At 44.8% G+C, this 23503-nt stretch overlaps 1 protein-coding gene across 1 annotated transcript in view; it reads right to left on the minus strand.

Annotated features, from left to right (window-relative positions):
* The window catches only part of Wwox (WW domain containing oxidoreductase), an 894370-nt gene that overhangs the window by 537530 nt on the left and 333337 nt on the right, over positions 1–23503 (minus strand). The window lies entirely within an intron of this gene.

The raw sequence follows: 23503 nt of genomic DNA on the forward strand, positions 1-23503 counted from the left end.
CACAAGGGACATGCTCCTTTACAATCCACAGAGCATGGGTCTGGGGAGGCATGGACTCGCGGCAGTAGGACTTCTTGAGATCCTAAGCACTTAATTCAGGGAACAGTGCTTGGTTCAGATTCTTAGATTCCATGCCATTTCGAAGTGTTCACCATAGCACTTGCAGCTGACCTGCTTTGCAGCTGCCACTATGTTCCTATGGGATGTCCAGGCTTCAGTTTATAGTGCAGGTGAAAGCTGCAGTGGCCAAGCTACTGTCCTTTGGCTCTGTCACCCACTTTGTCACATCAACCTACATGCCAGTCTCTCCTGGACCTGAGGTAAAGGTGCAAGACGTGACATCCTGTTTTCTTCTCCCTCTGTGACCACAGGGCGATCTTACATCATAAGTCAGTGTGGACACGGTCAAGTTTACCCAATAGGCAGCTGAGAGGCTGAAAGGCAGCAACATGTGACATCTCAGACTAAAGCACTTCGTAGCTGTTGTGACGTCCTCTAGTGGCAATCAGGGACACTTGCACCAGATGACACAATGGAGATCAGCCTATGTCCCTGAGGAACCCTGGGAACACTGGATGGAGAGATACAACATCCACAAGACAGAACACATTCCCACAACACCTTATTCTACCCAACACACACACACACACACACACACACACACACACACACACACACACACACAGAAACCAAGAAATAAATGTTATCTGGTGTTTCTATTGTCCTGTCTCATTTTGCTACTTGTTCTGGCTTACAGAATGAAATTGGACTAATGTCCTCAGGGATCAGACTGTGACGACTCCCAGGTCCCTCATCTGGGTTTTAACTGAGAGGCTGAAGGTTTTCCCTGCATTAAGAAACAAAGGCAGAAAAGAAAAGCACTCGGGGCTTATTATCTCTGTTTCTTGTAGAAATGCCTTCCCTGAATTATCATTTGACATCATGCCAGCTTAGAAGGTTGACGTAGGAACCGTTTACTCACAAAGTATTGCTGCGTCTTTTATAACAAACCTGGGCAGACATGTGTCTGCTGGATTACCTAAGGCCTCATGTAACCTTCTGCCATGGTTCAACTCTGAGGGAAATCCTCACCTTTGCAGACTGGCTTTTGCTACCTCAGTTTTGCTCCATGACAACAGCAAGCAACATGGTTTTGCTGAGTGTCTGGACTCTAAGGACTCCTATCAAAATTCAAGGGCTGAGTACATGAGAGAGTGAGTTTAGAGCTGGCAACATCCAGTGTGGTACTATGATATTTTACAGAACGCCTCTCTTCTCCTTCATTCAGATTTCTTGTGATATTTGTCATCCTTCCAGCTGGAAGAACACAGGTCCTATCACCTGCAGAGTCTGGTTCCCCTCTTCATCTGAGTTTCCACAGCCAGGCCCCAGGAACTGCTGTGTAGGGCCCTTGGTCCAGCATCATCAAGCAGATCTACTTAGTGGGTGATTTCTGTTCTTTTGCAAGTGCTGTCCACGGGAGTTTGTGAGATTGTCTAGGAGGGATGATGTGAGAAAACCCGTCAGGATCAAATCTGGATTTGATCTACCTCTGCCCAATTCCCATCACTACAACCCTCCATTTGGAGATACCCTTTGGTGTTGAGTGAGATACCAGACCAAGAAAATAGACTCACCAGCCCTTGGCTAAGTCTAAGTTCACTTTTCATATTATAAAAGTAACCGTTGCTCCCAGTGGGAGGAATGAAGGACAAAGGAAGGGCACAAGAACATCTCCAGCTATGGTGATACTGCCTGGCACATTCAGGTACAATATGAGTGCATAGGCCAATGACGTAAAGCTCTGGGAGACAGGTGCTTTTCTAATTGTCCCTTGCAGAAAGAAAACAGGATACTTACTAAGATCAAACTACTGACTTGATGTCATATCACATGGGCAATGAGTGATAGAGACAGAATTTGAACCCAGGTCTATCTGATCAAGTTCAGTAAGTAACTACAGACATTTTGCTGGGGTTCTTCTGTTCCAATTTTTAAAATTATCTCTTTATCTGTTTATTTATTTCAAGTGTATGGGTGTTTCATCCACATATATGTCTGTGCACCACATACATGAGCTATGAGCAGTTATGAGCCACCGTGTAGGTGCTGGGAAACAAACCTGAGACCTCTAGAAAAGCACTTAGTACTCTTAACCTCTAAGCCACCTCTCTGGCACTCATGTATTTCTTTCTGCATCCTTTTCTATATGCATACTGTATACAAATATATACATATATATATTATATATATAACAACTATACATATTGTATATGTGTATATATATGTATTTTTCAGAATCTTGTACTGTGTATATATGTTTATTAATATAAAGTAATGATTTTAATATTGTGCATGTATTTTTATAAACTGGTTTTTACATTTAAAATGTGAATTATTAATATATGTTACTTCTCTGAATATTTATTTAGAGTGTGTGTTTGTATACGCATACACATGAACCACATTGTATTCAGGGAGGTCAGAGGACAAATTGTGGGAGTTGGTTCTTCACCTACTTGGGTCCCAGGGACTGAACCCAGGCCATCTGGCTTGTCAGCAAGCACTTTCCTCCACTGCGCCATGTCACTAGCCCTTCCATGAATAGTCTTAAAGCCTTTCAAAAGTTTAAATTAAGGGGCTAGAGGGATGGATCGTTGATTGAGTATCTAGTATCCACTGCCTGTAACTCCAGCTTCAGGGCATGTATTTACTTCTGGTTTCCATGGATACGTGCACGTGTACACACACATACCCACACAGAGATTTCTACCTGCTTGAGTAAAACAAATGTTTTGAAATTTTTAATTTTATCTACACTCCTTCAATTCAATAGATAGTTATAGCTAATAGGGAGTGAGGGATACACTTCTCATAAAAAAAACCTCCATTGGGTAAACCCAGGATATTCCTAGAAGAAGCACAGGGAACACGACATACAGGAAAGGACCACTGTACAGCAGCCCGAGTGCAGCCACCACACGCAGACACTGACATGGCCACATTCACATTCCCTGGTCTGACACCCAGACCAAACATCAGCTCTAATGAACATTTGGCAAAGGGACATCTCATTGGCGTGTCAAGAAGAAAGCTAATCCCTTCTCCTTTGCCCCAGATTGCTGCTTTTTATGAATCCCAGACACGAGCACATGTAGGAAGAGATGAATCTGCAATCAGAGAATGGGTCGGCATATCACTCGTGCGGATATGAGGGGAAGTTGGTGTCAGGCTGCGTGACTGTAAGCTTCTACCCGAGGCTCAGCATCAAGCATACATTTAAACATGAACAGGATGATGCAGTGCCTGTGGGTTCCTGGTTCGGTTCTCACTGTCCTCCCAGCAGTGGAACTATTCAGTTCTGCTGTGTTTTGTTCTTACTAATAATGTCTAAATAGACTGGCTCCCACTCACCCACTCACCCAGACAGATGGCAAATATAGACCAGAGGACAGAGAAAGTGTAGCGGAAACAGGAAGGCAGGGTGTAGTTTTACGTGCTAGGGGAGCTGATGTGTAGCTTAGAGTCTATGTTGTACCTCTGTGTGCGTGCGTGCTTGCCTGTTAGTAATGGAAGTGGGAAGCACTTGCATTTGAATCAAAGAGCAGTGTTATAAATTTATATCAGATCTGATCCTGTCTACAAGGAGGGAGTAACCTGCTTAACGGAGAACAAGGTCCAGCTCGGATACAACCTCCCTCTCTGGGGTGTGGTTCACGGGTTGGTTTGGCTTATTCGTGGACCCTCGCGTTAGTCATGATCAGCTGTCTTTAGACAAAAGATATTCTTTGGTGAGGTGCGTGTGTTTCCTTCCCCGGCGATCTGGTGGAAGAGGAGCATAAACGTCTGCTTAAGATCACCTGACCACCCATGGAGGCGGGGTTTGGAAACCCTGGATACGCACCAAAAATATTACATCCTTAGGTCGGAAGCCCTACATTTGTCCAGAAGAATTAACTAGACTCTTTACAGGGGCTCCGCGTCTGCTCGGTATAGAGGCAGAGCAGCTGTTTATGGACCAGAAACGAAACAGACTTTGAAAAGTTCCATTCTAACCTCTCGCTTTTACTCAGGAGGTTTCTTTCTAGAACCTCTGCAAGAGATTCTGAGAAGGACGCCTATAGGGAGGAGCATGTGGGTGTCCGGATGAATGAGTTCAGTGAGTCCTCACAAACTCCCCCTTACGAGTAAAGCTGGGTTGGTTCATTGTGGCTATTGGGATTTTTATCTGTGCACCTAGTTGCTAACTTAAACACTGCGGTTCACTTAAGAGTGTATTTCCCCAGCACCTACTGGGTGCCATGCAAGCCTAGCAGAAAAAGGAACGCAGCAACTCGGTGTATCCATAAAGGACTATGAGAAAGGCAGGCGTGGGATCTGAGGGACAAAGAAATGACATATTATACAGTGCAAAATTATAACTCTTGCCACATGCCATTCCTGTGGTCACTAAAATGCATCGTTACCAGGACTCCTTTACCTGTGTGGCTCACAGTCAGGCAAGGGCATGGCTTTGCTGGCTGTTCAAAGTGACTATTTCAGGTAATGGGAGAAAAGACAATAGAATAAATGTATAAACAAGATAAGTTTTCAAATGCATCTCATAGGTACTATTCAGGTCCAAAATGAACAGAAATAAACAATCCTCCAATATCAGGTGACATATTTTATGTGCTTCCCTGCCAAGCGTTTTTTTGGGGAGGGAGGTATCAGAAAGAAAATGCCCCTAAATCAGGGGATGCGGGTGTTAGAAATAAGATCAACCCGGGTCCTTTAACAATCAAATTTATGACTAGTAAAGGGTTATGAAAAACTCTATCTCCATGTCAGACGTGGGGAAGGCAAAGTCTTTGGAGGGTTATCGTGATAAACGGCAAGCCCGCCGTGAGTGTAGCGAACAGAGTGAGAGGTTCAAGAGTTCAGAACGCAGTGTTTCGAAGGTGTTCTGTTAAAGAGGAGGGCAGCCACAGACAAAGGCAGAGAAAGGTCATCCTTACAGCCGTTCCATCTTCATTACAGGAGGAAAACCCATGGCCCTGCCGCAGCCAACCCAGTCCCGACGTGCACCACGCAGCCAGTTAGGTCTCAGCAACAAATTAAAATCCTAAACAAATGTCAGGTACAGAGTGTTCATGGAAGAGCCTATAAATTGCTACCTGGGCTTCCCAAAGCAACACCAGCCACCCCAAATAAGTGGATACCGATACCCCTCCATTCTTACTGCCCCTCCTTTTTTGGTGTGAGTGATGGATTAATTAAAGATTATAATCTATCTTCCTCAGAAGGCCAGAGGAGGGACTTGTAATCAGGAACTTAATTTTCTTTCAGGTAACTGGCGAACTTGAAAGTGCTCTCCCAAATAAAATAATCCCACCCCTCCCCATTTCCTCAGCTTGCAACTCCAAGGTTGGAGAAAGACAGTGACTGTGATTTGCCCTGCGACTCACGCCTCATCTTTCAGTCCTCGGGAAATGGGGGAAAGGTGAATTTCATTTACTGATTATCAGGAAGCCAATGGAGAGATAGGCTAAAGCTGCTGTAATGGGAAAGCAGTCCCAACTGGCTTGTGCTGACCTTCCTGGTAAGGCTAAGGCCAATGACGTGCCTCCAATCCAGACAGAGGGACCCTCTGCGATCACCTGCCCACCAAATCCAGACAGCATCAGCTGCATCTGCCAGCTTCCCCGCCATCCAGCAGTGACCCTCTGCTCCACCTTTCCAGTAACTGTGGGAGTGGAGACCAAGAATCTGACTGCAGTGTTTGATAAGAGTTGTCCCCATGACGTAACTCAAGGCTCCCCCCCACACCCCCACTCCCGTCTTGGCCAGCAGGTAAGATTTTAAAAGGTGGACTGACTTCCAGTTGTAAACAGTCAGGGTGGTCATGGTAGCAAAACCAAAGTGGACCGCAGGAGGCAAGAGAAAAGAGTGAAGCCCAAATAATGGTGGGAAGGGTAAACGGAGTACAGGGGCAGTCTTCTGACAGCAGGTACCACTGTTGAGAATCCGTTCGAAAACAAACTCCTCAAAAATAGTGTCTTTGGGACAGGACAGGACTTGCTACTCTTGTGAACTCATGAAGAGTAGCTGTCTGTGTGAAGCAAAGCCAGTGAACACTCCAGCGAGGATAGGAAAGGAGGTCCTGAGTCACCACCCCCCACCCCCCACCACCACCCCACCACCCCCACTACCACCCCACCCCCCCAACCCCTACCCCCACCCTTCGGCTGAGGACTATTCACAATTGATGGCTTCTGATGGGGAGAGAGTCAGTTTTCCTCAGAGTTATATACATTCTACCACCATCCAGTGGATGGCCTTACACAGTAGAGTGTGGGGGCAACAAAAACTGGACTTCGTGGGCTATTAAAAAAAAATGGACATAAATCTCAAAAGGTTGGGGTGGAACTGGAAGGAGAGGGGGCGAATATCATAAAAATATATTGTTATGGGTGTACGGGATTATGGAAGTATTCATAAAGTATTATATTTTAAAAAAGAAAATGAGCTCTCTTACACACACACACACACACACACACACAGACACACACACAGGGGAGACATTTCTGAGGATGTATTATACATCCTCCTTAACCTTTACCTGCCCACCAAGAAATAGACATCGGATATCATTGGTTGGTTCTAAGGGTTAAGTCAGACAACATATGAATGGATGGATGACAGAGGATAGACAGATGTAACTGAAGAAGGAAGGAGAGTGGGAGAGGGAGGTTGTAATTAGCATGCCAAGGACTTAGCCTTGAGGCCAGCATGCACTAAACATCTAATAAGTGACTATAGAGATACTCCTCTCAGATCTGTCGACTGCTACATGGAGGAGAAAGATACTCCACAGAAGCAAGCAGGAGCCCAGTGGTTTCTTTTCCTTCCCACCGTGACTATCAGCCTCAGAGACTCCAACTCAGCTAGCTGAATGGATCATCATGTTTACTTCCTGCACTCGGGGTGGTGGTGAGTCCATACCGGGACTCATGGAAGACTTCGGTAGCCATGGGCACAGCCCTATCTGCAAGGGGACATAAAGGGACAGGAGCAAGCTATGGCAAAAACTGTCAAGTGACTGTTCCACATCCCAGATCCAAGTCAGAGCAGGCTTGAAGCAGGATACTCGTTGACCGGTGGACAACGCTGCAGTCAAAGGCTGCCTGGTAGCTGGCTCCTCCAGTGGCCTCGAGGCAGGTCACAGTCTTCTAGAGTGTCTGAAAACACTGGCCCACGGCAGATCACTCTGGAAAACTGGGCTCCAGAAAGTTCTATGCTCTGGTATAGCTCTAAAGTCTACAGTCGGATTCTCTCCAGCCCTATTCCTAACTCCAGTGGAAACAGAGGTTTTGGAATTACTGAGTGCATCTAGGGGCAGAGACCACTGGCTTCTGAGCTCCCACATTCAAGGTACCAAAATATGAGCCTAGGAAGGCATCCTTTAAGCAGCAACTTCAGAGGTCAGAGGCATCTGACACAATCAAAATCTTATTTGGTGGAGGGCTTAAATGTCCTCTTTCCTTCCCACTCCAGAGCTGTGGTCTGGTTGGGAGGAGTGTTCAGAGGACTGCAAGGATAGCACACATTGCATTCTTCTGACTCCTTCCTTACCAGCAGGCCCAGCACTTCTAGAACAAGTAGTTGGAGCTGAGGTGTACAGACAGAGAAGACAAAGCAGGCTTGATTTCCATAGAATTGTCTCCTGGGTCACAGAGATGTAACCTAGTGTGATCCCCACCACGAATCACACATCTCTGCTGTAAGAGGCAGAATCACCAAATGACAATCACTCACCTAAGAGATCTGGTATCTGTCCCTAGCCTCCATGCCTGGTACAGGAAGTGAGTGTAGGAAAGAGACAGCAGGAGAAGCAGCAAAGAGTGACACACAGAACGTGCAGGTCTGCAGGCTTCACAGGACCAAGCACCTTGGGATGCAAACCTGTAACCTCGACAACTGAGGCAGGAGGATCACAAATTCAAGGCCTGACTGGGCTTTTGCAGTGCAGTCAAGGACAGTCTAGTAATTCAGATCCTTGTCTCAAAAGTTTGAGAGGACTCTGCAGACACAGCTCGGTGGACACGGCTCAGTGGGCACAGCTCAGTGGACACGGCTCAGTGGACAGAGGTCTGTGGTGGAGCACTCTCTAACACACAGCTCAGGTCTGATTCCCCATGTGCAAAGGGGAAAAAGAAAGAAAGGTATGAATGACAAGTGGGGCATTTGCCCGCAACATACAATTTTCAGGAAAATCATGATTTAAAAGCCCAGAGTTGGGACAATCTTCCCATCTTCCCACACGTAGGCTGTCCATTATCTTTCTGTTTCAGCCAAGTTTCCTCCTAAGGCTGAGTCTTGGGGTTCATGCCCACAGCTCTTTGCATTCAGAGATTCCTGCCATAAAGCACATTCACTACGTGACCTCATAGTCATGAACTCTGCAGCCCCCCCCCCACACACACACACAGACACACACTATAATGGGCAGAAACCATGAACCAAAATAAAATTTCCCTTCCCTGGACTAATCCTATCAGGTGTTTTATCGAAGCAATGAGAGGTTGCCTCAACTGAGTCCATAGATACAAAACCTAAACAAGCAAAATAGAAAACAAAATAGAAAATAAAACAAAGGGGATTCAGGGACCATAGCCAAATGCCTTGGTGGGACAGCTGACCTCTACCAGGTTATGTGAGGACACATCTGAGTGGGTTACCCGGCATCAAGGTTGCTGGGCGGCTGACCCCTCCTCCGGGGTGTGAGAAAACCGGGAGTCTAGGAACTCCAAGTTCCCCCACACTGGCCTGACTTTTAGAGTCCAATCTCCAGAGCTGCTGATAAACCAACGGCTCTTTCTTTTCGTTCTCCTTGGAGCCGTCACTAAATTTTATTCTTGCAAGCCAAATAAAAAAATAATAATAATAAATTACAACTTTCAAAGAATGTTAAAAAGCCCACAGGCATCTAAGAAGTGCTTAAAAGAAACAACAAAGTATTAAGCCTGAGACAAATGGGTTTACTGTGTGTTTACTGCAATGTTGACTTAACATCCCCCAGCAGAAGGTCTCCTACCTCCACTTACCGTGGCTTTGTATGATAATAGCAGCATTAATTTTAAAATAATCATGAATCAATCATAGGCTCTGACTCTTGTTTTTACCGGCAACAAAACACTCTAATTAGCACATTGGATGCTTTGCAGATAGGCACGGGGTGACAGCACTCTTCTGTTTAATTTCTCCTAATTACCCACAGTAAATGAGGCTGAAGGAGAACTGGGGCTTAAGTTACAAGCCCTGTTAACTTGTCCCAGGACATAAACACCTCGACCTTCCCATAGTGGATGTACAGAGCTCCATAACCTAGACGATGCTGACGCTTAAGGATACAGGGCTGTCCTGCATACGGTAGTATCAAACATAGCCTTGCTCTCCATCCAATGGGTGCTGGCTGGAGCTTCTGTTCCCTAGTCCCTTCTCACTCTGGACATTGCCCAATATTAACCGAAAGCCAAATTACCCAACTAAGAGCCACTAGGCAAACATGTCGTCATACCAAGCTATCATAGAGACCAAAGGTCACCACATACATTCCTCTAAAAGGTTGTGTTAAGAGACGCTACAGGGCTGAAACATGTCTAACTGGAGATAGTTAAAACTGATTAAGGGACAGGAATAAAACGGAAACGATACACCTGGCATCAACTTCAGAGAAGAGTGGGCTGATTCAAAATTATCTCCTAGTTGCACGGAGCCTCTCATTCCTACAAAGTGTAGGGGTTTTCTAAAGCATCTACCAAAAGAGTGCTCTGTTGTAGGTTTAAGCTGTTTCGTACCAAACACTCCAGGAGGAGATAGATGTTCAGGTGCGGACTTACCTTAAAGTCACTCTGAAGGAAGAACAGATCACGAGTGCTACACTGGATACCAACAGCTTTTCTGATAAACATGCAATTTTGGGTTCTGTACTCTTAGGAGCCATTGGTAGGGATGTTCCCAATGACCACACTACGGCAGTGAGCTTTTCTGGTCACCAGGGGCTGGTCCAGGGTGGCATGAGACCACACATACACTTTGGGAACTGGTGCCATGCTGGACTTCATGCTTGTTCGTGTGAGTCTGAGCTTGCTCACTGGAATCTGGCAGAACAGTGGAGCTGACCCCGGTGCTTAGAACATCACCCTTCCTTCTGACTCTCCCAACTTCCCTACAGGTCACCATATTCCTTGAAGTAGATGGTAGTAAAGAGACACTCTTCAAGGCTGGGTGAGAGAGACAGGCAGTATCGGGAGTGGCCCTCTATTAGCCCTCACTGATGCCCTACCTCTTCTCACTCTTGCCTCTACCACAGTGCAGTTATGGTCTGAGCATCCTCTACTCCAGTATGGACACTCAAGGCTATGTTAACAACCAGAGCTGTGTGTCATGTCTACACTGAAATACTGTTGATAAAGTTCTTTCATCAAAATTACAGAAGCCGGAGCTGCTTACTGGATGTTGTAGGCAGACAGGTTGTGTGCTTCACAACCATAAACTCTGATGTCTCAATCAAATGGTAAACCATGCCTCTATGTTTTATGCCTCCATTTAGGAGGGAAAAAAATTATACTTGGTGCCTTACTAAAAGAGCACACGCCTTCCTAAAGGTCCTAAACAAGGCTCTGGTAGGCCACCAGGATTCCGGGTCAATAACACAGAGGTCGGATGGGGATGGAGAGGGACAGTGAAGAGGAATGAGATGACGTAGCCCTGGTGGGTAAGGGCAGTCACAATCATTTACTCCAAGATACCATTGTCCCTGAGAAACAGGACAATGAGAGAACATATTGTTGGCAACTTCCCGGCCCCTCTCCCTTACAAAACTGAGTGACCACAGTCTATTTCGGGAATCAATATGGACCAAAAAGTAAGGGCTATTTCTTGCAGGAAAATCTTTTCCAGTTGGCTCTGTATTGTCACGAGAGACTGAATAGCTGGTATTTTAAACTTCTTTTTATTACATTTTAAATATTATCCATTACATGCTGCTAATAATTCATCCGTTAAAAGACAAATATGAACTTTCTGGTTCATTAAATCTTACTAATTAAGCTGGATTTTAATGGAAGAAGGTTAAAAATGAAGTGCCTTGTGGGGGAAAAAAAACATATCTAAGCACCGAAAGACAGAAATCCCCATTATAACTCCAGTGTGGGTCTACCAACAATATCTGCAGCCCCGTGATAACAAAGACGACTGTATCAAGAACAAGGGAGGAGCGTGAATTGGCCCAAGCCCATGAGAGCATTCGGAAGGGATGTTTTGCAGGCTGACACATTTCTGCATTATTTGCTGTGGATCTGATAGCCATACAAATTGGAACTGCCAGGATGTAATGATGGCTTCCCCAGACACCTGAGAACACAGCCTTGAGTGAAGAGCTTACACCAAGCCACAAGCACCATGTGCCAATCCACTATCCGGGGAAGGTGCAAGGAAGTACCTCTGTTGCTTCTTAAAATGTGCTGTGTTCTTACCTAGAATTTCATGGCCCCCAAATTGATGATGCTAGCTGTACCCTGAGCCTTCCCTCCCCCTCCCCCGGCCCCGCATTTGCCTCTCTTGAGAGCCTGGGCCTCCTTCAAGGAGTCTGTGAGCAGCTGGTTCCACTGCCCTAGGCTCCCCTTCTCATAAATCAGAAGCCTCCAGTGGACATCAGGAGTGAGGGGAAAGAGCTCATCTTTCTAACACAGTCAGCCCACGAAGTGCTAAAGCCATTTCTATCTCACCTCAACTACACTGTAGAAAGTAAAGTCTTTTCAAGAGAATAAAAGTGATGGAATAACCCCCCCACCCCACCCACACCCATCAGACTAAGTGAAAATTAAAATCCCACCACCCCAGATAGAGAATGCATGTCTTTGAAATTCACAAAGGGGTCAGACTAGGGTTGCTTCTAAGCCCATGACCTTCAACCCTTCAAATGTTTATCATTCGGTAATTACCGGACGGCAAGGTAACTGATAGCTACTAAGCTTCCTCTGTTATAGAACCATTTCCATAAAGACCGGGGTGAGCCGACTTCTAAGCAATTGTGTGTTGCAGGGACCCAGTCCATGGCTGCTCACTGAGTAACCTCAAATTTATATATAGTGGCACACACATTATACACCACGAAATTCGCATTTAGGTTCTTTTAATATATGGCTTTATCATGATTTATCATCATCTTCATCATCATCACGTCCACTACTATTCCAGAGAGAATGTTGCTTGGTTTCCGTTGGAACTGTGATGGACTTTCACCCTATCATAACTCGAGATGCTGATGCTGGACTCTGTATCCCAAGGCTCGTGCAGTCTCTGAAGTTGCCGCCCGCCCTGTACATTTGAACCTAAGCTGGTGAGAGCATCTCATCTGCTCAATTAGTGTTGCTGCGGGATACCATTTCCTCCTGTGGCTGATAAAATATTAATCAAAAACAGGAACTGAGCGATATCTCAGTGTGGATGTCTCCTAATGGTAATACGGGGCGGCAAAGAGAGATCTAGAGGTCGTTTAGTAGTGACTGAGGAGGCAGAGAAGAATGACATGGAGACTAGGGAGATGGCAAGAATAGTCCGAGAGTCAGGCGAGTCGTCTCCACCCAGCACAGAAGAGAACCAGATGCCCGCACACCAAAGTTCCTGCCAGGCCTGAGGAACAGTCTAAGGTAGCCTTTGCTGCCGTCAAAGGTAACAACGACACCAGGGTGTTGCTGTTTGTATTTTTAATCTGAATTTCATTTTTCCACCCCTTTGAGGTTTCAGGACTGTACTTCCTGCATTAGTAAAGACCAGACAGCAAAGATGGATGAGCCCCAAACCTACATTGTGAGTTTACAACATCTGTCCTCTGCTTCCTTCTATCTCTCCCCTCCACGGCGATGCATCAGTGTGCAAAAAGAACACACAGCTTCAGGTACACCCAGGATGGGAGTGCAGTGGGCTTCAGTCAAATTGCCTCTTCTCTCTGACCCTGGACTTCCTGAATACTGCTACAATTGTCATCTTCTCCGTCTAGAACCAAAAGTATGTTAACATCTCGGGAGGCATAGGTGAATGCTCTCCACACCCCGCCATCCAACCCTGCCCCCACAAGCACATGTGCTCTCACTGGCCCACAGAAGACTTATTTCCAAGACTTGTCTCCAAGAATGAGTTTCTTTTAAAATCAATGACTGACTACTATCTAATACTTTGAGAAATCCAGCTGTGGGCAACGGGTAAGCAACCCAACCTGAGAACCCAATATCTCTAACGCTTACCTTAAAAGATAAGATACGAACATTTCTTAGTGTCATGTCAGTTGATGTTCAAATGGAAAAGTCTATTCGAAAGTCCCAAACTCTGATAATACCAGAATCTGGAACTTTGGCCCTCAGTATTGGCTACAACAAAATTTGGATATATTCTAGTGAAATAAAGAGACAAGTGAAAAGCATTTTGAGAACACCTATATAAGTCAGAAACTGGCACAGAATAACCCCTAAAGGCAGAAAATGTGTGTTTAGAATTTACCTTATGTAAATGAGCAGGTTTATGTCACTGACAGGTATGAATGTTTGGTCTCTCCCTTATGAGTAAAACTGTCCACCCTACAAACGATGGAGCCTGAGTATGAGTAGGCTTCTATAATATAGCTAGAGGTTAGCAGTGCCAGATTGAATACTTGGGCTACAGCTTTGATTATTTTCTGCCTTCTCCACACCCCACCGCCTTTCTGACTCTTTCTTAGGACAGCCCATCACTGCCTACTCACTCACTCACAGTGAAACGTTCCATTGAAAAACAGAGACAATCTACAAGGTGAACACTAAAGCTTATCTAAGATTCCCTGGCATCAATAATCAAGTCGTGTGAGTGAGCTACCCAAGGTCTAAATGCAAGGCTGTCAGTTCTTCACTATCTACTCACACAGAATGTGCTTGCTTGTCGGCTAAGGCCCATGCATGCGTCTAGAACCACTAATCTCCTTGGTCCTGCCAACCTATCTTCCATAAAGTGCCTATTTGTCCTGAACACTGTCCAAACACTATCCAGAGCTCTCTCTGTTCCTTTTATGTGTGAGTCACGGCAAAGTACAAACTCATCAATCTTCTATCAGATGTCACCAAGGACCCTTCCCTGGACTCAGAAAGCTGAACTTCAGGGACTTTGGGTAAAGGGAAGTCTCTATGGGATGATGGGCCTGGTGAGGGTGAAGCCCTTCACTCTAATGCATGAGCAGCAAATGTGGAGATTCACGAAGCTGTCTTGGCATTCTGTCCTGCACAGTAAACAATACCGCTACCCACATCCCCCCCACCCACCTCCTCCCATTCTGTGGACAATCCTACTTGCCAATGTCCATTTGTATTTGGATTTCTTTGTGCCACCATTGCCCGGCATTTGGCTTTCTTGGGATGATACTTTTTTTGTCCTGCCCAAGCACCAGCAAGATTAAGGAGCCTCCCTTCTCTGCTCTGTGCCTGCGAAATCAGCGAGCAGAGCCTAGGAATTACCACCTGCTTCCTCATCCTCAAAAAATGGAATTGAAAGTCTTGGAGACATTAAAACCAATTAATACTCTGAAATGCTGCTCAAATTACCATCTTTAATGTGTGTCCTCTTAATTACCATCTGCTTTTACATCTAAAAACTTCACTCTGAGTGTTCCTGTCATGATTTTTGGCACTTCTCACTGCAATCCATTAGAATGATAAAAAGCCATTTTAAAAGTTTTAAAGTCTGGCTTAGCGATCTCACACCTGGGAACTTGCCCCATCAAAATCAAAGCATCCGTCTAGACTAGGCAAGGGTGCTGACTGTATCACTATTCACGGCCAGCACAGAGGGAGAAACCTCAGACACTGAGTGAAAGCCCAGTAGACTCCATTTGGGGGATGGCCATGAAATCAGGATATAATCGAAGCAAGAATACTGCCCTCCTGCTTACAAGAAGAGCAAAATTCAAATTTCTATGCATAGAAAGACCCTACGTTTTATATCAAGCAGGTATGGGGGGAAGGGGCTCATAAAAGTCCTATCTTAACGCATTCAAACTGCCATAACAAAATGTCACGCACATAAAGGCTGACATGTACTACTCCAGAGACTAGAAGTCCAAGGTCAAAGTGCAGTAGATTTGGTGTCTATGGACGGGTCTACTTTAAGGGTGTGGAAGACACCTCCTCACCTCATGTGGTAGAACTGAAAAGCTCTCTCGTCCTTTTTTGAAAAACAACACTTAGGTTTTCTATGAGAATTTCATCTTTATGCTTGATCACATTTATCCCCCACTCCTTGCTTCCTACTGTTCTCAGATTCCCCAAGGCCACCCCCACCCACAACGTCACACCCTTGTTTTATGGCCCAATGAGTCAAATGGGTATTGGCTGTAAGCATGGGCAAAGCACCAGGATCCACAACCCTAAGGAAAACTGACTCCCTCCAGCCCAGCTCAACTGCCAGTAACTCCTCAGATGGGGTGGGGGTTTCATGTGCCCTTCTGAAATGCTGACTGGTTAGACTTGGGCAAATTTTGTCCAGGCAACCATAGCTACAGTGAGTTCCTGATGCAATAGCTCTGTCATATCTAGAAGACTTTTTTTTTTTTTTTTGGTCCCAGTCATCCCTGACTTTGCCTCTTACAATAGTCACACTCCCTATTCCAGTGTGTTCCATGAGCCTTGTGGGGACAGAATCTATGAAGACTCTACCCTATAGCCCAATGACATCCTAAAGACATCCCCACGTGAATTGAGATTTCAACCCATCATCTTAAATAATGGAAATAAACATTCCAATCATAGCAAATTCTAAGAATATGTACACACACATACATATACTTGTATGGGCACATGAGTGGTTTCATATACATATACTCATATGTGATATGTACATTCTACACATAATGGGAACACATATTAAGTGTGGAGGAAGCAGACTGCTGGATTTCATCCCACATAGAGGGGTTTGAAATGGACAAGGCTGGAGGAGTGAAAAGATTGGCCCCAAGAGGTGATTGAAATGATTATCAGAATAATGCACTGCTAATAAGAAAAACAAACAGCAAAGACCTGGGTATCCCTCACCGAGTCTCAGATGTCCAGCCCCTGAGCAATGAAGCAAGAGCGCTCTTAATCTTCATGCTTGGTCAACTGTGACTCTTGTTTTACAGAAGAGATAGTGGCGCACAGATAAAGGTCAGGGCCATGTGTGCTTGCTTCAGAGACTTGTCTCTGTCTCTGTATAACCATCAAATGACAACCTCAAACCAGAACAACAGCTCAGCCAAAATTAGATTGACAACTTTGCAAGTGGTAAGCAGTGTGAGATATCCAGCTCAGGATACTTGGAGGACTTCCTGAGACTTTCTGCAATGTACACATCACTTTTGCTAGTCCTACAGAAAACCATGCCTATTAGTACCACAGGATGCATGTGGATGTCCTGGTACAGTGTTGAAACACTACTTTATGCTCAGTGAAGTCACACGCAAGGTACTTGTGACGTGTTCTCTAGGAGCTAAGGGAGATCCCAGCCCTGGTAGGGAGCAGACACTGCTAGGCAGAATGGAGGCCTTCAGAGGGAGAAGGCACACTTTCTGTGATGCTAGGAACTTTTATATGTGGCTGGCCCATTTCCCAGGACATTCCTCGGTGCCTGGTACATGGCTGACATTTCTATGGTTTTCTGAAATAAATGGAATCTGGGCACCTTGTGAATATGCCTTGTTGATATTAAAACTGCGAGTTTCCACTTGTGTAGAAATGAAACAACACCACCAAAATTACTCCTGTGGGAACTGTGTGTACTTTACGTGAAGATAACTTTAATAATGGCAAATACAAACCAGCAACAACTGCCACATACTAAACTCCAATTAAAAGGCAGCATGCCAGGCCCTTTAAGGACTTATTTCACGTTATTCTTGCAGGATACCAAAGAGATGCTAGAGCTCTCGGGTAGGAGCCAAGGAAATGGGGGCCTCAAGAATTTAATATCCTAGTTGAAGGATGTCTACCTAGTCATGAGCACACTGGATGAGCAGGCTTGTCCCTCATCGATTCTCTTCATCTGTGTTTACCTATGTGCTCACTTACTGATGAAGAGAAGATTAAACAGTAGAGCATCCTGGTCAATCTCATATGGGCTTCTAGTCCAGCAACCCAGAGAACTGAGGAGGGCTGAGGATTTTGATAGGTACATTAATGCCAGGGGATATTTCAGTGTTGGCACTCTCCGGATCACAACATGACAGTTACAGAATCCAAACCCAACTGTATTCTCCTCTCTGATGGATACCATCATAATTCAGGAGACATTCATTGAGACACCATTATGATATCATACTCCCAGTACATATACTGAGTGTGACATGAGCACTTAAAGTGCAGCTCAAAACAATTCTAGCCTAAAATCAGCAATAGGCCTGTCATACATGTATACTAACACCAAGTCTTGGGTCTCTGTGGAAAAACATTGAAACAGATGGCTATAAGCTATTGTAAACAGGCAGCTTTTGTGGAAATTTACCAGCCCAAGTAGTCATAGACCTTGTAAATAGCTAGCCTTGGCAGACAATACCAACTTAGATAAGGACAAGTGAGTCATAGGCAGAGTCACAGTGACCTGTCCCCTGAACCTTCACCCAGCCGATACCCAGTTCTGAAAGATATCCATCCGTATTCCCCACCCCCGAACACCCACACTCCAGTGTCATCCCCTTCCCCACATCCTGCCATTCTGTGTTTATAACCCCTGTGTGAATGAATTACAAGTTGAGAAAAAATTAATTAATTTTAAAAAAAAAGAAAAAAAGAAAAAGAAATTGAATAAAAAAAAACAATTCTAGTTCTGGCAATTTTCAGTGGATCATCCTATTATTCCTCTGTGGATATTTAACCCGTCACAATACTCTAGGAGACTAAGAACAGTGTGTGCATGTCAGGAGGAGGATCATGTGTGCATGTGTGTGATACGAGTTTAGCAGAAAGAGGACAGGGTATCCAGTTACATCTGATAAATATTTTGTCGGAGGAAAAGTAATTCAATAATAGATGAGGCATTCCATGCTACGTCGGCTTCGGGAGTATCATTCACACTACTATAAATCTGATCTAAGGTTTTAATATTAGAAGATATCTGGTTCATATTTGAAGGACGGCCACCCTGGTTTCCTAAATAAGAAATGCATGTAGGATTTGTGTATGTGTGTGAAACTTTAATATACACATATAGAAAGCATACAGATAATGTAGTGAAAATTAAGTTCACCACTACTGGGGAGGAAAAAAGATGAGTCCTTAGGAATCAAACCCATGTGTCCAGAAAGATGGTGAGAGCTAGCGAAGGCAGCAGAACACTGACAGCACGAGCCCTTATCTGTGGCTTGTACTTCGAAGCTGCAGATGAAATTGTGTAACTGGTCTTCAAGTTCAATGATGGAACCATGGCCACCACTCTAGTCTAGGCATTCGATGCCTTGACGTGGACTTTTTAATAGTCTAATTTTTAAAATACTGAAATGAGGTAGTATCGGTAAAGTGGTTATATTTAAATTATGTTGTATTCTTTCAACTAGACATTTGTCTATTCATTCCCACACTCACATATATATATATATTAGGCTGGGGAGGGAGCTTGAAGAGATTTATGGAGATGGCACATGTCCAAAAATATGAAAGATTGTGCTTAAGGAACAAGGGAATAGACAGGCTAAGCCTAATGACGTTGTCAACATTTCATGTCTGTAAAAGGACTTCAAGCTCACAACATGCTTCTGAATGCCCCCAAACCTCTGAACACAAGAGTTGAAAATAGATAGCTATGCAACTGCAATGCATTGTGAAGTAGCCCTAGTGTGATGTATCGTGCATTTACAATAAGGAAGGCAGGTGATGGCTGTGTCCCTTGACCTGGAGGGAATCAGAGAGACATGCAGTGAGAATCAGTTTATGGTGCACAAATAGGACAGCAAATAAGTCCAGCACAGATGAATTAGGGGAGGGAGGAGAGCAAGGATGAGAGGAGGGGCCTCTGGTGGCTTTCAGCTATAGGCCCTGGCCAGCAAGGATGGCTACCTTAGAGACTGTAAGATGGGGGAGGTTTTGTCCTTGAATATTGACATGGAGTGTTGGCTCTAAGAAGCACACCTACTCCCTTAATTGTGAGAAAATGTTAATAGAAGAAGGAGGGGAAGGAAAAGAAGAAGAGGAGGAGGAGGAAGAGGTGAAAGAGGAAGAGGAAGAAGAGGACGAGGAGGAAGGGGAAGGGGAGGAGGATGAAGAGAAATAGAAAGAGGAGGAAGAGGAGGAGGAGGAAGAGGAGGAGGAAGAAGAGGAAGAGGAGGAGGAAGAAGAGGAGGAAGAGGAGGAGGAGGAGGAGGAAGAGGAGCAGGAAAAGGAGAAAGAGAATGAGGAAGAGGAGGAGGAAGAAGGGGAGGAGGAGGAGGAAGAGGAGGAGGAGGAGGAGGAGGAGGAGGAGGAGGAGGAGGAGGAGGAGGAGGAGAGAAATAAAAAAAGAAACCCAGTAACACAAGGCTCTTGCTGGCCAAAGGCCATACACCATCAGGAGTCTTTCAACTTTGCCAACTTGCCCAAACTGGGGCACTTTGACATTGTGTGACAAGAATGTGCTGACTTGTTGGGGAGAACACTTTGTACAAAGCCACCTTCCCAGAAGAACGGGAGCTGCAAGTGCTGAGCCTGCAGAGGAGCCTGGCGGAGCCAGCAGGTGCTAAGACAGGTGTGGAAGCTACTCATACAGAGACCAGGATGCCAGAAAGCTGACAGGAATTTTCCAGTTCTCTAAGTACCAGCAGCAGATGAACAGGGAGCCTGTGGGTCCACTGAGGCTCCCAAAGAGGAGTTCAGGCCCTGTGCAGGTCACCCACTGCCCCTGGGACCTTCTAAGGGAAGTGACCACGAAGCAAGTCACTAGAGGTGAATAAACAAGCAAGAAGAGCTTGCTGCCCACCTACATGTCGTTTTCAAACATAATGCTGCTTAACTTGCTGGTGTGCAGAAAGCTTCTACTAGGTTCTTCTGGCCTTACCAAAAAAAAAATTTGTATCTTCATCCCCCTCCAAATGTGAGACCAATAACAGAAGAAAATGTGTTTTCCCCCATTTTCGTGTGTGTGTGTTTAAGTGTGTACATGTATGGTATGTCTGGAGGCCTGAAGCTGATGTCAGGAATTCCTCTTCCACCCTCTTCATTAAAGTAAATTCTCTCACTCAAACCCAGATGGTCTTGCTATACCTAGCTTGCCCTAGGGATCCTGCCTTCTGAGAGTGAAATTACAGATGGGCCTTTGTGCTCATCCAGGGGTGAAGTGGATCCTCGGATTCAAACTCCTGTCTTCATTTTAACTACTGAGCCATCTCCAGACCCAAGGAAAAAAAAATGAATGGCAAAATGTCTGTTATTCCCACAGCACAGATTATAGCTGACTTACTAGAGTCATATCCTTGGCTCCTACACAGCAGGGGCACATCATAGTTGTCTCATCAGTGGCCTTGGAGAGGAAGGAAGCAGACAGATAACCCAGGGTGACATTATCTATGTATATCTCCGTTCTGTTCCTGCATTTTTATATAGCCTGGAAACCACCTACATTCTGTTCCTTTTAACTTGCTGGTTCCCCTTAATAATATATAACAAGACATCCACTGACATTCAGGGCATCGGAGCCTCTCTATTTGGTCCTGGGACAGGCAGTGATGCAGTGGTGCACTTAGTTGGTCAGACAGTAGCTACCTGTGGCAAAAGACAGCTAGGGAGGGTGGTTACATTTTCTCTAGCTGTGCTAGGGAAGTCATGGGGAGGTCAGGGTCACTGTGACTTTTTTTTTAAATTTACTAAACGACTTGTACCTCCATATCGCCTAGCTATATATGTGCATGTATCTATGATACTTATACACACGTATGGATTCTTCCAGATGAATTAATAGTACAAATATGCCAAGGAGAAAAATGTGATGTCTTTTAGTGAACTCGCATGCTGATTTCGGGCAATGGTATGTGCACACGGGCGTTCTCGAGCACACATACTCCTCTGCAGCTGTTGCATGTAATTAATGTGCTAATTATACATAATTATCTAATTACTAAAAGAGGGAGTCAAAGCAAGTGCGGTAGTAAAGATATCAAAATCTGCTCCTTCTAGAATGTTCCATAGCATGGGCTGTCTCACTGAACTGGAAAGTCACCCTACGTGTGCCCCACTGAGGCTCCGTGCAGAGAGATGTTCAGGGAGCACTAGGAACAGGTGAAGCTGCATCATCCATTATTCAGGAGGGATTTTTCTTTATATGTTTATACACGGAATAACATCTATTCCTTGCAGTGCTGTGGGACCCAGGACCTGTAACAGGTTCGTGTGCATGAAGAAGTTTCCAAATGGCTATTCTCAAGAATATAAGTGGTTATATCAGTTTGGTCAGCAGCATTCTTCTGGACCCCAGGCAGTTTGATAAGCACACAGTAAGTTGTCTTCTTCTTCTTCTTCTTCTTCTTCTTCTTCTTCTTCTTCTTCTTCTCCTCCTCCTCCTCCTCCTCCTCCTCCTCCTCCTCCTTCTTCATCACCGATGTGCAGTGGTAAGTGAATGGCCACAGAACAAGGTCAGGGACATGCTATCAGTCCTTGCCTGGAACTGAGGTAGGTGATGCTGACATGGGAGGCTCTGGTGAGCACTGCAGTTCTGAAAAGCTTTCTCTACTGAATCTTTTCCCCCACATGCCCATCTGCAAAGGTCAATGGGAGCCGCAGCAATGCAGGCCAGACAACTGCCATCCTCTATAGACCATCCAGATGACTGCTGTCCCCTATAGAGCATCCAGATGACTGCCGTCCCCTATAGACCATCCAGATGACTGCTGTCCCCGATAGACTGTTCACTCATCCTAACGTGAAGCTTTTCACTGAGCCCAAAGGAAACACTTTACAGTAAGGTGACTGAGACACTAGGAAGCCTGACTTGATGGAACACAAGAAGGACCATAGCTGAAGACACACTGTTCAAACCCTGCTTTCTGGGAGCAAATGACTCTGTCTGTCTGTCTGTCTCTCTCCTTCTCTCTCTCTGTATTGTCTCTGTCTCTCTCCTCTATGTATGCACATATATATGATGCATATATATATATATATGTATATATTTGTACATATATATGTATATGTATACATAGAGAGAGAGATGTATACACATGTATAAACACTCTATATCTATCTATCTATCTATCTATCTATCTATCTATCTATCTATCTATCTATTGAGGTAGAATCTCTATACAGCAGGCTGGCCTTGAACCTACTATACAGCCCATGCTAGGTTCAAATTTAACAGTCTTCTGCCCAGTATCTTGACTGCTGGGATCACCAGCTCCTTCAGTATGTTCTGGCCAAATAATGTAATCCTGTGGCCAGACCTGATCCTGGTACAGATTCATTCCATATCTGAAGAGAACAGCCTCCTGCAGACAGAGAAGCCACACATTCACATCTCCGAGGTGTCATTTGTTGATTTGACAACTCACAGTCCTGCCTTTTTCCAAAACATGATTCAACGTACCCCCACTCCCTTTAATGCTACCATCAGGATGCAACGGACAATGACAAGCAGGAGGAAGGAAAACACGAGCCAGTTGGAGCCTCTGAAGGCTCGTGCTCATTACTTTTCCTATTTAACTTTACCTTTTAATCTCGGGCCGTAAAAACTGTCCTAATAAAAGATCCATAAATATCTCTGGAATGTGCAGATGAGAGACTTTGATGGCCCAGGAGCATATGCTAAGCTCCCCCTCTCTCTCTCCTGTCGGGAGAAGTACTGGGCTGCCTGAGGGGGGCAGGCCAGGTGGAAAGAAAATCCAACGCCCAGGATGAACAATTATTCCATATATGTATTATGTATATACAGGGCTATTATATATTCCACATATTACATTATATGAACCATATCATACTGTATTACTTAATACATATGAGAGCACAACAGCAGTCTAGGACAGGAAGCTCAGTATATGCTGATTCACAAATCTCTTTTCCTATAGTTTCACTCTTCAGAAAGTAAGGACTCCATTTATATTTGTCTGAATGAATGAATGAATGAATGAATGAATGAATAGGATCTATCAGAATATTGTTCTATTTAAAATTAAATGTTAGATTTATTTTTTCCTATGGTTGGCTGTTTTGCCTGCACATATATATGTGCAGCACATGCATGCCTGGGGCCCGTGTCAGAAGAGGGCATCAGATCCCCTGGAACTGAGCTATCAGATGGTCATGAACCACCACACAGGTTCTGAGAACCAGACCTGGGTCCTCTGTGAGAGCAAGAAGTGCTCTTAACCACTGAGTCATGCCTCCAGCCCCAAATAGTGTTCTTTTAAGTTCTATTTCTCATCATGTATTGGCTCTTAAGTAAATATAATGGCTAAATAATTTTGAATTAGATATGGGCTTTCTTGAACACATTTAATTTTACTCAAGAATGC

The sequence above is a fragment of the Grammomys surdaster genome, unplaced genomic scaffold (genome assembly GCF_004785775.1).
Source record: "Grammomys surdaster isolate TR1022 unplaced genomic scaffold, NIH_TR_1.0 187, whole genome shotgun sequence".
Taxonomy (NCBI): Eukaryota; Metazoa; Chordata; class Mammalia; order Rodentia; family Muridae; genus Grammomys; species Grammomys surdaster.